This window comes from Cupressus sempervirens, chromosome 9 (assembly GCF_028749045.1).
Source record: "Cupressus sempervirens isolate cs-2001-9-10 chromosome 9, ASM2874904v1, whole genome shotgun sequence".
Lineage (NCBI taxonomy): Eukaryota > Viridiplantae > Streptophyta > Pinopsida > Cupressales > Cupressaceae > Cupressus > Cupressus sempervirens.
Window position 1 is genome coordinate 445530310 of NC_143126.1, and position 15099 is coordinate 445545408.

General features: G+C 35.3%; 1 protein-coding gene across 1 annotated transcript in view; it reads left to right on the forward strand.

Moving 5' to 3' along the window:
• The window catches only part of LOC149539220 (Glycosyl hydrolase family 38 protein), a 375203-nt gene that overhangs the window by 300112 nt on the left and 59992 nt on the right, over positions 1-15099 (forward strand). The gene's annotated exons all lie outside the window — the stretch shown is intronic.

A 15099-nucleotide genomic window follows, 5' to 3' on the forward strand; every position in this document is an offset into this window, starting at 1 on the left:
TTCTGTTCTTATTTCTCTCTTGTTGACTTTTTAAAGGATATTTTTCTATTGATGGTATTTTATACGACAGTTCAGTGAGGTAAAAATTTGGTATAAGTTTACAACTGATGAAATTCAGGAAAACATCCATTATTAAATTGGAATTGTATACCTCTCAATTTATGTTTATCTACATATATGGTATTTGGTTTAATTTTTTAAATGGGTAAGAGCTAATATGTGTTAAGATAAAGATGTCTTTATAGGAAATTACATCGTGTTGATTATGCACTATGTGCCAAAAGCTACTTCGGTCAATCAAATTTGCAGAGTAAACTATCCAGACCAATTTCTAGTATAAGCAAAATATAGAGGAACAAACCTAGGAAAAATTGATGAGTGGAAGTCTATTACAAAGACCATGTATAAAATAAATTATGGCAGATCTGCTCCACAACATCAAGGTCTTCATTAAGGGTACTCAAGTTGGTGTTCTTTCATCACCTTCCTCATATATTTGTTCTTCCAGCCCATGCCTGGAGCTAGTTCAACATCTGCGATCTTCTTGCAGAACAAGCAGCCTTCAGCCACATGGCCACAATGATCCATGAGGGAGATTAATTTACCAGGAAAGGGTACCGTATCGCCGGTTCACCTCAATTGAGAAAGCATGGAATGTCGTTTGAACTGGGTATTTCAACTCCCAAATGAGCTGCCACTAGTACTGTGTCCAAATTGCCCAAGAAATCAGATTTAATTAGCATTTGACCTAAAGCCACAACCTTCCCTTTTGGCTTCCCTAAATCCAATAAGCAATGAACTGTGACATGATATCCGTGTTACACAATGCCCGTCCTCTATAATGTCATTAACTGTAATATATATATATATATATATATATATATATATATATATATATATATATATATATATATATATATATATATATATATATATATATATATATATATATATATATATATATATATATATAAAAGCAATGAACTGTGACATGATATCCATGTTGCACAATGCCTATCCTCTATATGTCATTAACTATATATATATATATATATATATATAACCAAATAAAAATATTATTAATCATATTGTTACTGATTATAATATACGATTATTTGTAAAATATTAATGCTTCAATAAATATATAATAAAATAAATGCCAAAATATCAACTAAATAGTCGACTAAGACTAAGAGCCTCCAAACTAAAGGCAGCAACCAAGAGTCACGTCTGTAGGGGGAATTATAAGCATACCATATATATATATATATAACACTGAGTTAGTGGAGAAGGAAACGGGGGGAAGAAATACCAAAAATGAGTAACAAGCATATAATCTTTGCATTTACATGCTGGAATAGAGACTGGATGACATATTATCCTCTTTAAGACAATGCTGAGTAGAAACACTTACATGGCTGGTAACATAAGAATAGGAGATTGCAGATTAAAGAGGCTTCAGGAAAGAGGTGTTAGAAAGGAGGAAAATAGCTGATCAACATCAACAAGGTACGTGCAACACAACTACAACCATGCACTCCATAGTTCTCCTATTTTTCACCTACAGGCTCAATCAAGTAGAGACAAAGTGTTTCAAATCAAAAGGTGCATTCTGATTACCTTCTTACCTTTCAAGATAAAATGCAATAACTTTGAAATTTTATACGAGATTGAATTATTACATTTAAAGAAAAAAGCATAACAAAGAAATTACTCTTTACAAGCCTTTTTCTGAAGTAATTTTTATTCATCAAAGTATTGTATTTATGCTCCACATAACCCATGAAACTAGCTAGAGATCCACATGTATTTTTTACTCTAAATGATGCATGGATATATGCAATCAAATGAGAAAAAATATGTAAGAGTAAGGGCCAGTCATTGTCTAAATGACTGGCATGAGCTGAAGTGTGTTGTAGGGTGGATGTCTTGCTTTGTCTCCCTAGGTCTTTGATCCCCGCTCATTGTTGTCCCGAACCCTGAAAAGATGTGATGGAATGAGTTAGGACATGAGTTGTAAGCAATGATTGGCCAATCTTCATACACATGCATATTTCAAAGTGAAAATGCATTTTTGTTTCTAACTAATTTACTTTGTGTGCAGTAACAGGTGTTTGTTAGTGGCATGTGGAAGTAAATGTGGGTCCCACATGGGTTTGAGTCCAGCATGCCATTGAGAGAAAAGATGCAGATAAAGAGTTAAAGTAAGTGAAGCTCTGAACAATTTTGAAAACAGTCATATGAAGGAAAACAATGCTATTTATTATACAGTTTTCAGCACTAAAGAGAGTCTTCAAAGAAGTGACATCAACTCAGCATCAATGCATTAATTGATAAACAACAAATGGAGACTTAGGCTATGCAAGAGCCAATGTCAGAGATTCAGTAAATAGAGAAAATATATTACCTTTTTAAAGCATAAAGTAGCATGTAAGGTATATCAATCAGACCACAGACACAAAAAGAATCAATATTTCATAACATGCTATGGGAAACGATCAGAGAATAAAGCATCAAGTTACCATGAGCAGTCTAGAATGTATTTACAGAGGTTTAATTGCATTAAAAGTTGTTACCATTACAAGGTCATGAAGAACATGACACAGTGAGCTCACAATCAAAATATCAGCCTCATTTCCTTTGAATGGTCAACCTGAGTAGATACAGGACAACACATAAGAAAGAAAAAGAAAAATCAGTTCAGTCATGATGGTATCATGCACAGATTCACTTACTGATTTCAAAGCAGTGGAAATGATCAAAACAACTCAATGTAAACCATAATGATCATTAATGGGGCAACCTCAATGCTTTAAAAAGTAAAAAATGAACATGGTCATTTTCTAGAACAGTAGTATTTTTTACTGTTAACGTTTTGGTAGCTTTAGTAGGACAAACCTGTGAGATCAAAGAGAGATTAATATAATTACACACACACACATAATTAAGTTTGCCATTATATTGATGAATAGACATGTCTCATGAAGGGACATGTCTCTTTTTTTCGTTTATTCCTCATACAAATACAAGAGGACACTGCCATTTGGAAAGCACATACCAGAGATTATGGCAGTGCTATTACATCTGCAGCAGTCCTAAGAAAAACATGGTATCAGAGTAGGTTGCAAATGTGAAAAGGAATAAGACAAGAGCAGATGGGAGTGAGATGAATGAAGAAATAAAAATGAGAGAAGTCCATACGTATGCAACGATAGGCAGAAATATCAGAGTATATCACGTCTTACCTTAATCATTCAATATTTTCCAGAAATGGCAGAAAATGAGAGGAAAGATTTAGGCAGCATATAAACAATATATTGCCCAATGTAGGTACAGTCAATGGAAGGAGAATAATAATAAAGAAAGTCAAGGACAGGAAGAAGAACACCCATGCTAGAATGATCTGCAGTTTGGAAGGGAGATGTCCAACTCTGCAATATGAATGCAGATTCAATGCTTAAAGTTAGAAACAAAGCAATGCCTGATTCGTCACAGGATACAATAACATTCAACAGTTGGTGCTGCAATGATCTTCTTTCATAGGAGTTGTCTACTAGAAATCAGAGGATACTTCATCAACATGATTATACATAAGAGAGTCCGGTTTAGCCAATCTTAGGTTGATAGAGAGACAAGAACTACAATTGCCATAGATCATTGAGTTGGACTTAAATGGAGAGGTCACTGTGTCACTGTTCAATAATTATTCAGCCCCAAACACATGTTATAGTCAACAAGCTTTGCTAGGCATCATAAAAGGACGAATTGCAGTTCTTGCAAATTTAATACTGTGAGATGAGATATAATATTTAAGCCAAAATGGTTAGTATGCTAATAGTGAAAACTAAGTCAATCAGCAAATCTTATGGGAGAGATATTGGCTGGAAATACTGCTATTATTATTGAAACTTCAAAATCTAGATTGATTAAATTCCAAGAATAGTTGATCGCTCCTCATAACAACAACTCACAAGATTGGTATTTGAAAGTTATCTTTATTGACACTCAGTAAAGATATATAACCAAAATATGAAGCTATAAGGGAATTTCAGCTTGCATATCATTTCTTCCATACCTGATGAAGACTCATTAATTCAACATTGCTTGACTAAAATCTGAGATATTGAAGAGCATTTATACTACTCAGCATCAACTGATGAGTTTGATAGGCTCCATTACATCCATATCTAAGGCAATGAATCGTAATTGACAAAGACACTCAATAATAAAGAATTTGAAACATTAAATGCTATCATTCTTTGGATACATGTGGAGTTTGAAGGGTCAACGCCCCTTGTGACTATTAATGTAAGGAGAGACCGAAAGAGAGAGGTTAGGTGGAACTTTGGGTGTATAAAGGAATTATCCTTGGTGAAGGATATTTTCTTATATAAAGAGACTAGAGATTACTCCATGTCATCCTTTAATTAGGTGATCGGGCATGATAAGACCGAAGGTGGAATTTACAGAAGTCCCAAGAATAGTAACCATGGGCCCTCGCATCCACCAAGATTTGAGAAAAGATCAAAATTGAATTGGGACTCTGTCTATATAATACATTTTAAAGGAGAGATAAATATTTTTGATATGTGCAATATTATTTTTATTTATTTTTGTGATCATTTTAAGTGAAATTAATAAGTAAATAATATGTCGAAAATATAGAGTAAATATATATATATACAGAAGATTGAATATATGTATATATGTTCAAAAAATATATTTCTCTATATTTTTTTGGAAGAATATTTATTATTATGTAGAATTATTCTTATTTCTAATTTCAGTACATATTGTAAGAGCTATGTGCCTTGATCTTTTCCTCTAAGAATGTTATTGCAGGATGATGAAGATTGAGATTCAAAGGGAGCTTGACATTTCATTAGAGGCAACCTTGAAAGACAAGGAGAAGATAGAGGATATGATTTAGTCAACCTTCGGTGACCTTGATCATATTGATTCCAATGAAGTAAACCACATTGTAATTGATTCTCCAGTGATCAATAAATCATATCAGTCAAGAGAATTGCAATTCATGAATATACCTACCCCCTTTTTATATCATGAGGAAGTGACTACTTCCAAATGATTATCACTTATATTTGCAGAAGTTATTGAAAGTTTATGATCTTATAATAACTTAATTTTCTATTATGATGGATATCTTATGATGTCTATGCAGATCATGATAGATTATGCTTTGCATGGTAGATGTTTGTACGGTACACATTATGAGAATGTGTGTGCACCTACCTTATTAACCTTTTTGAGTACATGGTGAATGTAATGCAAATTGATGTTTTGTAGGCCATTACACAGAGTACTTGGTGAATATCATGCAATTTGATGTTTAAGAGCCCATTACTCATAGTACTTGGTGAATATCTTGCATCTCAACATTCTTAAGTCCATTACTCAAAGAGTATTTGGTGAATAGCATATATTGTTATTGTAGAGACCAATACTCAAATGTGATATCAAAATGGTGAATATCTTCTAATCAAAGATATCTTTAAGATTTTCCATACCCAATATTACCAATTGTGTAATATATGTCCCTTGTTTATCCTTCCTAGCTAAGAGGGAGTGTTGATGTTTTGGTAGCTTTAGTAGGATAAACCTGCGAGATCAAAGAGAACTATATATATATAATTAAGTTTTCCATTATATTAATTATATTGATGAATATGCATGTCTCATGAAGGGACATGTCTCTTCTCATGGTTAACTCCTTGTACAAATACAAGAGGATGCTTCCATTTGGAAAGCACATACCAGACAATATGGAAATGCTATTACATTTGTAGTGTTTCTAAGATAAACAATAGTTACACTCATCAGGATGCATTCAATTATGGCAATGAATTAGAAAACAAATGATAGAGAAACAGGTTGCCACAGTCCATGGGTCATGACTAATGGAGAAAGGAAAAGTGTTTGTAACTTAAACTAATGCTATTATAGAGATATAAATATTGATCTTTACAAAGAAGCATCGAGGGTTTTAACTCGGTAAAGGCCACCGACAATAAAGCTAAATTTGAAGATTGCTGCATATAACAGAATACCGAGTTTTGGATACATCAAAACCCCTCAAGAGATCTAGAAAACCCACGTTTTCAAATGTACGAGAGAATTAAAACTATAATAGACATATTATAGCTAAAAATGGGTTTTTGTTGTATTTTTTTTGTCACGGTGATCTGCAATGTAGAGATGTAAATACATGGAACCATTGAGGATTTAATCCCAATATTAACTAATATAGAGAGGTAAAAATCATGTGCGCAGATAAACAAGGGATATTTCCATTACCGCGATGAGTATACACAAAAAGGGCTCGATAATGAGTATAAAGTACTCATTCAAGTGAAAAGATGAGAACTTGTGGCCATCAAGCAAGAAATATATGAAAATGTCAAGAAAAAAACCCTTAATTTTTTGTAAAAAAGGACAAAAAGTTTGTTTAGTTTGCAACATATGTGAAGAGAAAGTCAAATCCTTGTCAATCATGGAACAATAAAAATACAATGTAGGGTTTTGAGGGTTTTTGTTGTATTCTTTAAGTCACGGTGGTTTGCAATGTAGAGATGTAAATACATGGAGTCATTGAGGATTCAATCCCAATATTTCCTAATAGAGAAATAAAAATCATGTGCACAAAAAAACAAGGAATATTTCCATTACCACGATGAGAATACACAGAAAGGGCTCGTTAATGAGTATAAAGTATTCATTCAAGTGAAAAGATGAGAAGCCATGGCCATCAAGCAAGAAATATACAAAAATGTCAGGAAAAAAACTGTCAATTTTTTGCAAAAATGGATGAGCTTTTTGTTCAGTTTGCAATGCATTTGAAGAGAAAATCAAATCCCTCTCAATCATGGAACAATAACAATCCAATGTAGGGGTTTGAGCACCAAAATACATAGATAGAAATAAGAACTCAAGATAGAGGTCTCAAACTTACCTACAAGGAATCTTCCAGAAAGAATGTGAATTACATGAGTGCCCTCAACTTTTCAAATTCTAGCATGTTATTGGCAGCTATAGGATATTAGAACAGAGATTTCCTTCAAGGTTTCCATAAATCTCTCTCTAAAGCTTGAAACCCTCACAATAACGTTGGCATCTCAAATGGAGAACACTCGAAGAGAAAGTGTAAAGAAATGAATAGTCTAAATGAAAGATAGGGTTTGATATGTCCTAATGTGTCATGACCTAACAAATGTTTTTTTGCCTTAGCTATTCAAAAAAAAAAATTTCACAAGGATGAAAGGGCTTTAATACCTCATGAGTTTTTTTTTATATTGATAATAAGCCAAGGCCTATAAAAATTTTTATTAATAAATTTTAAATGTTACGCACATCAAGAGAAAGATAGCCCCTCACAAACCTTATTAATCATCACCCTCCCTTGGATTTGAGGATTTCTAATAGTTGTTATAGATGGTGTAATGTTCAAGTTATGCCTCCACGCCAAAAATGGCTCGGAATTGTCCCACACACAACCAAATTTGAGGTTAGAAGTCATGATAGAGATGGAGATGTTGTGTGGTTCATAATGATTTGTGGCGAAGATGCTAAGAGCTGCTTTGGTCGTACGGTTCAAGACAGACTGTATAGTGTGCATGTACGATGTATGGTATAGGGAATTATGATGTGCAAAGACTATTTGGCAGGGCGCACAGTGTTTAGCTATATAGATCAACAACCTACCCTACAGTTGATGGTGACTGTAATGTGCAAGACAAGTAGTTGGGTGAAGTTCTAGGGCAATGTAGGGATGGAAGTTGTGTACAGGGTGTAGTTGCATTTGGCAGGTAGTGTCAACGATGAGAAATTTGGACATAGGCTGTATAGATTGGTGTGGAACGACTATATTTTGTTAGAGGATATTCGCCCAAGTTATGTCTTTTCTTGGGACAATTCCCTTATGCATTCAACAAGTAGACTAAGAGATAATTGCCAATTCATCAAATGTATAGGATGTATACCCGATATAGTAAGATGGTGCAATTTGCTGCCAAAAAAGGAAATTATAATTGTAAACAATGATAGCACTCCAAATGTGCCAGATCCAAACAAAGTATGCCAACAAGCAAAATAGGGTAGGATTAAAACCCACCAAAATTGCATAAGCCAAGTAGGGAAGGTCTTTCACTTTTGAAAATGGCAAAGAGAGCACAACTCCAACTAGAATTCACAGAACAATAAAATAATTCAAGTCATGTACCTACAACATCCTACTTGACGGACTTATATATCTCATTAGAGAAAAACTCTAGAGGGAGAAACGTGTTGACACATGACACGAAAAACACCTATAAATAAATAAAATGGAAATGGGCCTTGAGATATAGTAAATCAATCAGTACCACATAGAGTTTTAATATTTTATTTATTTTATGATGGGAATATTACAATCCTCCCATCCTGGAAATTGCTAGTCCTCAAGCAATTGTAGTGTCAAAGTGCTCCAAAATTTGTTTGCCCTCCCAAGTTTCGTCATTGAGAGGTACATGTTTCCAACATACTAGGAACTCAATGATGGTATGGCTTCTTAGTTTCCTCTCTGACATAAAGGATCTCGGTAGGTTCCAAAACTATTTTCCCTTCTTTGTTGGGAGGTGGTAGGTCGGCTGATACAGTGATGTTTTGTCCTGTGGCTTTTTTTAGGCAAGATACATGGAAGATGTTTTGGATGTGACTTCCCTCTGGCAACTTAGGTTCATAGGCGGCTTCCCCTAAGTGTTAGGTCACACAATAAGGATCATTAAAATGTGGTCTTAACTTTTTCTTGCCACCTACCTTCAAGGATGACTGTCTCTGTGGCTATAGTCAAAGATATACCAAGTCACCCACCTCAAATCTTCTCTTAATTCAATATCTGTCAGCATACAACTTTTTCTTGTTCTATGCCAGTTGGAGATTTTCCTTTAAAAAGCTCGAAATGTCTTGTCCTTGTAGCCAATCATTTTCCTTCAGTGCACGATTCTCTCCCAAAACTATGTCCACAAATGAGGTGGGGTCATATCCATAAAGTGCTTTGAAAGGTGTCATCTCAATTGACATGTTGTAAGTGGTGTTATAACAATTTTCCCCTAGATGTAGCCATTTAACCCACACCATTTATTGTACTAAAACATAGTTCCAGAGGTACCCTTCCAATTGCTTATTCTCATAATTTTTGTTTGCCCACCAATCTAGGGGTGATAGCTAGTACTCGCTGACAGTTTCGTCCCTGCCAATCGAAATCATTTTGTTTAGAAAGTGTTGAAAAAGCGATTGTCCCTGTCACTCACTATGTTTTGTGGTAACCCTTGCAAGCGGAAAACCTCCTTGAAAAATAAGTCTGCCACCTATGCAGCCTTTAAATTGGTGGAGATGGTGAAGAAATGTGCATACTTTGTTAGCCTACCAACCACCACAAAAATGCAAATACTTCCATTTAGCTTTCGAAGTCTAGTAATGAAGTCCATGGAAATGCTATCCCACTTTTGTTTGGGTATTGACAATTGTTGTGACAAGCCCACTGGTAATGTGTGTTTTGATTTGTTTAGTTGACACGTCGCACATTCCTAAATGTACTACAAGACATCATTCTTAAGTCCATTCCATGAAAATCTCTCCCTAATTTGTTTGTAGATCTTGAGGAATCCTAGGTCTCTAGCCAATGGTGAGGCGTGCATTTACTTCAAAAAATTTGTTTCATTGCAGATTCAAGTACCAAATAGATCCTATCCTTGTAGTAGATGATATCATCAACTACCCTATATGAGTCATTTTGAATGTTGCCATCCATTAGCTTACATGCAAAAGTGTCCTTGGAATTTTCCAGCAACAAGTGTGCCTTCCAATAATAAACAAATGGTAGGGTTTCTTGACAAAGCATCTGCCACGACATTATTCTTTCCTTTCACATAGTCCATATCAAAATCAAAGGCCTAAACCTTACCTATTTTTGTTGTCTTTTATTCAAACCCCTTTGACTTGAATGTATCTTAGGTTGTTGTGATCGGTATAGATAACAAACTTGGTACCCACTAGATATTGCCAAAATTTGGTTAGGGTGTGCATTATGGCTAGAATCTCTTTATCGCAAATGGAATATAACTATTCACCCTATGTGAGTTACTGACTCTTAAAAACTACCAAGTTTTGATCCTCCATCAATATTGTGCCTACGCCTTCACTGGAGGCATTCCACTCCAAGATGAAAGGTTGAGTAGAATATGATAATGCAAGAACTGGACAAGTACTCATGGCTTCCTTCAATTTATCGAATGTGTATTGTGCCTGTTCACTATACTAGAAAGGTCCTTTCATTGTCAAATCTATCAATGGCATGTTGAGTTGAGAAAAACATTTTACAAACCTTCTAGTAATTGCATAATCGAAAGAATCCCCACAACTCTGAGAGATTATTTGGCGGTGACCACTCAAGAGTAACCGAAATCTCTCCTTGGTGAACCTGTACTCCCTACCCACTAACAACATGTCCCACATATAATATCTTTGTCATCCCAAACTCGCGCTCGGATCATTTGGCGAACAACGACTGTGCCTCCATTGACATCATCCAAATGCCTCAAATGCTCTTCCTACATTTTACTGTAGATAAGGATGTCATAAAAAAATACCAAGTACTTACACAATTGTTTGTTGAATATGTGGCTCAAGCATGACTAGAATGTGGTTGGCGCATTTGTTAACCCAAATGGGATGACCAAAAACTCATAATGCTATTTTGACATTAAAAAAATTTCTTTTTCTATAATGCCCCCATTTTTGGCAAGCTCCTGTGGTTGATTGAATTAGTTCATTATAGAGACCCTAATGAGTTGACTGGGTGATTTGAGGGTCTCAGTTATGGACTTATTATTTTTAGCAAGTTGAATTCAAGCAGTTGCCATATTTGGCAGTGTAGATGGTGGTGTTGGCAATTGGTTGTCACTTGAATCAGATGAGGTTATTTATTGCACATGTTCATATTTATTAATTATTTATTCAAATTTCATTATTATAATAGCACTTTATTATAATAATGTTACAAAATGATGTTGTGAAGCTTCTTAAGTGAAGTTGCATTTGGGAAACTTGTGCCTATGGGGGTTATAAATATGAGGCCATTTGATTAGAGAGGCATCTGATTGATTACTTACTCTTGTTGTCTCTATGACATTTCCTAAGGTGAATTTCTATGCCCTTGCTGAAGTATAAGGGTTTGATACTGAGTTGTCCCATGATTCCCAATTGAGGTAAAGAGAATTTAGATTGCTTCTCTACTAGGTTATTTTGTATCTAAGAAGTGAATTGTGTTGAAGAAAAGCAATTGGGAAGGAAGAAATTGTGTTATTGTTGGTTATTCCTTCTTGCATCTTGGTTTTGGAGAATTTGTTGAGCATTCATAAGAGTTGTCGTCCATTCCCCAGGAAACGATTGGTTTGTTTGTGACTAGGAGTTATTCTTTCACAGCCTTTGTTCAATCTCTACAGGCCTACAATTAGTTTCCAAGCATCTATGTCCCTTTCTAAGGCCAGCCCCTAATTTGATAAGCCCTATGATTTATCTTTGCATTCTGCAACTAACATAACTAGACCCGCATTTGACTATTTAAGGTTGTGGCTTCCAACATAGGGTTTGCGGTTGCAAAGGAGGCTTGAAAATACTTTCAATCTAGCTTGCGTTGAAAGTACAAAGGTCATGGTTGATTTCTCATGAGCTGCGATCATATCAAAGGTTGCAAGTGGGTGCTGGAGACTTGAATTACTCCATTTGCTGCTATCTACAATTCACATGGCTTATTATTGGCTGCAAATTAAATGTACACAAGTCAAGTTCATTTTCGAACTCGTATCTCAAGAATGTCGAGTCAAAAATTAATGCAGTTGGTAATGTATATCGGTATCTAGAAATAATTGTTTAAGTTGTGGTGGTAGTTATTTGTATTTCCCCTAATGGAAAGCTGCAAATTGTGGTTGGCTATTGATTAAAATCCTGTAATTGATTGAACAAAAACACTCAATATAGGTAGAGGTTGCTCCTTATGATTAATCACTATATTTGGTGTTGTATACGATAGACTAGTGAATTTTATCTAAGAGGGAATGGTTGCCAAGTGCTTGACAAAATGCTAAATTGTCAACTAGTTAAGAGAAATAGTGTTTGTTTAAGTTATAGCCGATAAAGGGTTATTACAGTGGTATCAGAGCGGTTTCCTACCATCCTATGAAGTGGGAGATTTGTCATTTTTTCTTATCTACTATTTTAATTTGAGTGGCCAACACTCTTGCATTTTTAAGCTATGGACAGACGTAGGAGAACTAATAGTTCCAAGAGTTGGTGGAATAGTGAGGAAAATGGAGAGAAAATAAATATTTTAAGGGAGATTATGGAAAGACTTAAGCTACATTAAAAAAGGTTGGAGGCAAGGTTGTTGGATCCGGTTACTGTTGATAGGGTAACGAGGTACATGTGTTCTACCCGAAGTAACGTGACTCGGACCCGGCTTGGACTTGGCAAGGGTAACTTGACTCATGACCCAACTTGGACTCGCCAGTGACTTGGCAAAGTGAAAAAACCTCAAAATTTTGAGATTTTTTAGGATTTAAAGAACATTCCATGCATCCATTATTGAATAAAGCTTAAAGACACAATAACATCATTAAATAGAAGGTAATTTGATCATAATGCACATACTTAAAAGTTAAAAGTTAAATATACATCGATTAGATAAATACAATACTACAAAGGTAAATTGCTAAATACTAAAGCTTAAATAGTAGCTGAAGGAAATGTTAGAAATTTAAAACATAGATATATAAAATGATAAATCCATGAAACCCATCAAAATGTATATGAAATCCAACACACCAATAGTCATGATCAAATGTTCAAAATTCCGATCATATGTTAAGTTAAAACAAGACTATAGCTATGGCTCCTAGCCCTCATCGGCATCCTCATCCTCATCCCCGACCTTAACCTCAGGCTCAGTATAATCTATAAAATACCTCTTAGTAAGGCATCTAAGGTAGGTCCTAGATGATTGATTAGCCATAGCATCAGCTTGTGAGGTGCCTCTAGGATCAATTGTAGTCTATGGGCTCTACCAGTGTCTATGAGGTGCCGCTAGGAACAATTGGAGCTCTTTGGTCCTCTACTACCATAGCGATGGCCGCAGCCTCTTTGTCTTCCACGTCAACCCACTCTAGGTCCTCATCATCAAAGACAAGATCAATAGCCTTAGTGATCCACTCAGACTTTGGATCAACCTCCTCTAGAGTAATTAGAGAGGTGTCACTATCCAAAATCTCCCTGGTCCTAATGCGCAGGTTATAATGCACAAAGACTAGCTTATTTATTTTCTCCACAGACAACCTATTATGCCTCTTCAAGTAGATGTGCTCAAACATGCTCTAATGGTGCTCACATCCAGAAGTGCTACTTGGCTGGCTCATTATGCGGATGGCGATTTGCTGAAGGTTTTTGGTTGAAGGCCCAAACATTTGCCACCATCTATCTAAATTTCGAAAAAAAGAAAAGAAAAAAACGTTAATCTCATTTCAAAATTTGAACTTCAAAGCTAGAAATTTAGAAACTAGATTGTATAAGGCTTAAGCTGCAATTTTTACCTCGCTACAATTTTGTACGACCTTTGCAAATTTGACTTGAAAGAATGGGCCCTGATGCATTATTATAGGCATCCATCTCAAGTGATAAATTTGTGGCATCAGTGGCCATCTTCAATATAACAATGTATAGGCCACTAAGAACCTCCTCATCTGCTTTGAAATCTTCACGAAAATGGTATGCCGGATTGAGATAATAAGCTGCTATGTGGATGGGCTTATGAAGCTGATTTTGCCATCTCCTATCAATTATGTCCCAAATAGGGTCATACTTGTCCTCAACTCCTACATATTTGACCTTAATAGCCTCCTTGGCGCTATCCATGCCCTCATATATGTAGCCCATTGTGAGCTTCTCCCCATCAGCAACTCGTACGAGGGCTACAAGGGGCTCAATGATCTACAAAACAATTAAACAAAAAAACAATTTAGTGAATGATGAAACTTTGCAAAGTTGCACAATGAAAATAAAACAAAAACATGTATGAGATAAATTAATTTATAAAATTTTAAGACGTAAGCTTTTAAAATTTAAATTACCTCCACAATCTCTGTACATGGCTCCCAAAAACCTTTATCATCATAAATGCATTTTGTTGCATCTATCCCTGCAGGGCTAGTGGCAAAGGAGGAGGAACTCCATTGTGGACCAACAAACATGCACCTCAAAGCTAGCCTTGAACTCAGCAAGGATTTTAGTGTGATACAATTAGAGGCAAATATTGTGATACTAAGACAAGACAACTCCTTTCCCTTCGTGTACTCCCTCATAATGCTGAGGACCAAGGCATGATTATAGATGAACTTGCAAAGATTTTTGGCCTTAGCAACACATGATTTCACCCATTCAAGCCTGCCAATATCCTCTAACATGAGGTCAAGGCAATGGGTCACACATGGAGTCCAAAAGATTCTTGGGTGTCTCTTCATCAAAAGTTTTCTTGCAGCAATTTTAAATTACTTAGTAAACAACGAAAAAAATAATGTATTAAAAAATTTTTTAATTTTCAAAATTTAATGAAAAACTAAAATAAATTTTTTAGAACTTAGAAGTTAAAATTTTACTTGTAGCAACATAATTAACTGCATTATCAGTCACCACTTGGACACCATTCTCTTTCCCCACCTCCCTTACGACCTCCTCAATAGCCTCACATAAGAAGTTTGCATTTTTGACATGTGAGGAAGCATTTATAGAATTCAAAAACATGGTGGGTCCTGAAAGTGAGAATTAAACAAAATAATTATCATTGAGTAGTCAATAAAACAAAATTTTAGTTTTTCAATAATACATTAAATTTTATACTTCGAGAAGTAGAGGATGATGACTTACCTCCGCTAGAAACAAGAAAATTTAGGAAGCTCCTATTCCTCCTATCTGTCCATCCATCCATCATAATGGTACACCCCCTTTGGCTCCAAATCTTTCTATGGTCCTCCAACTCTGTCATGTCCCCTATTTTGC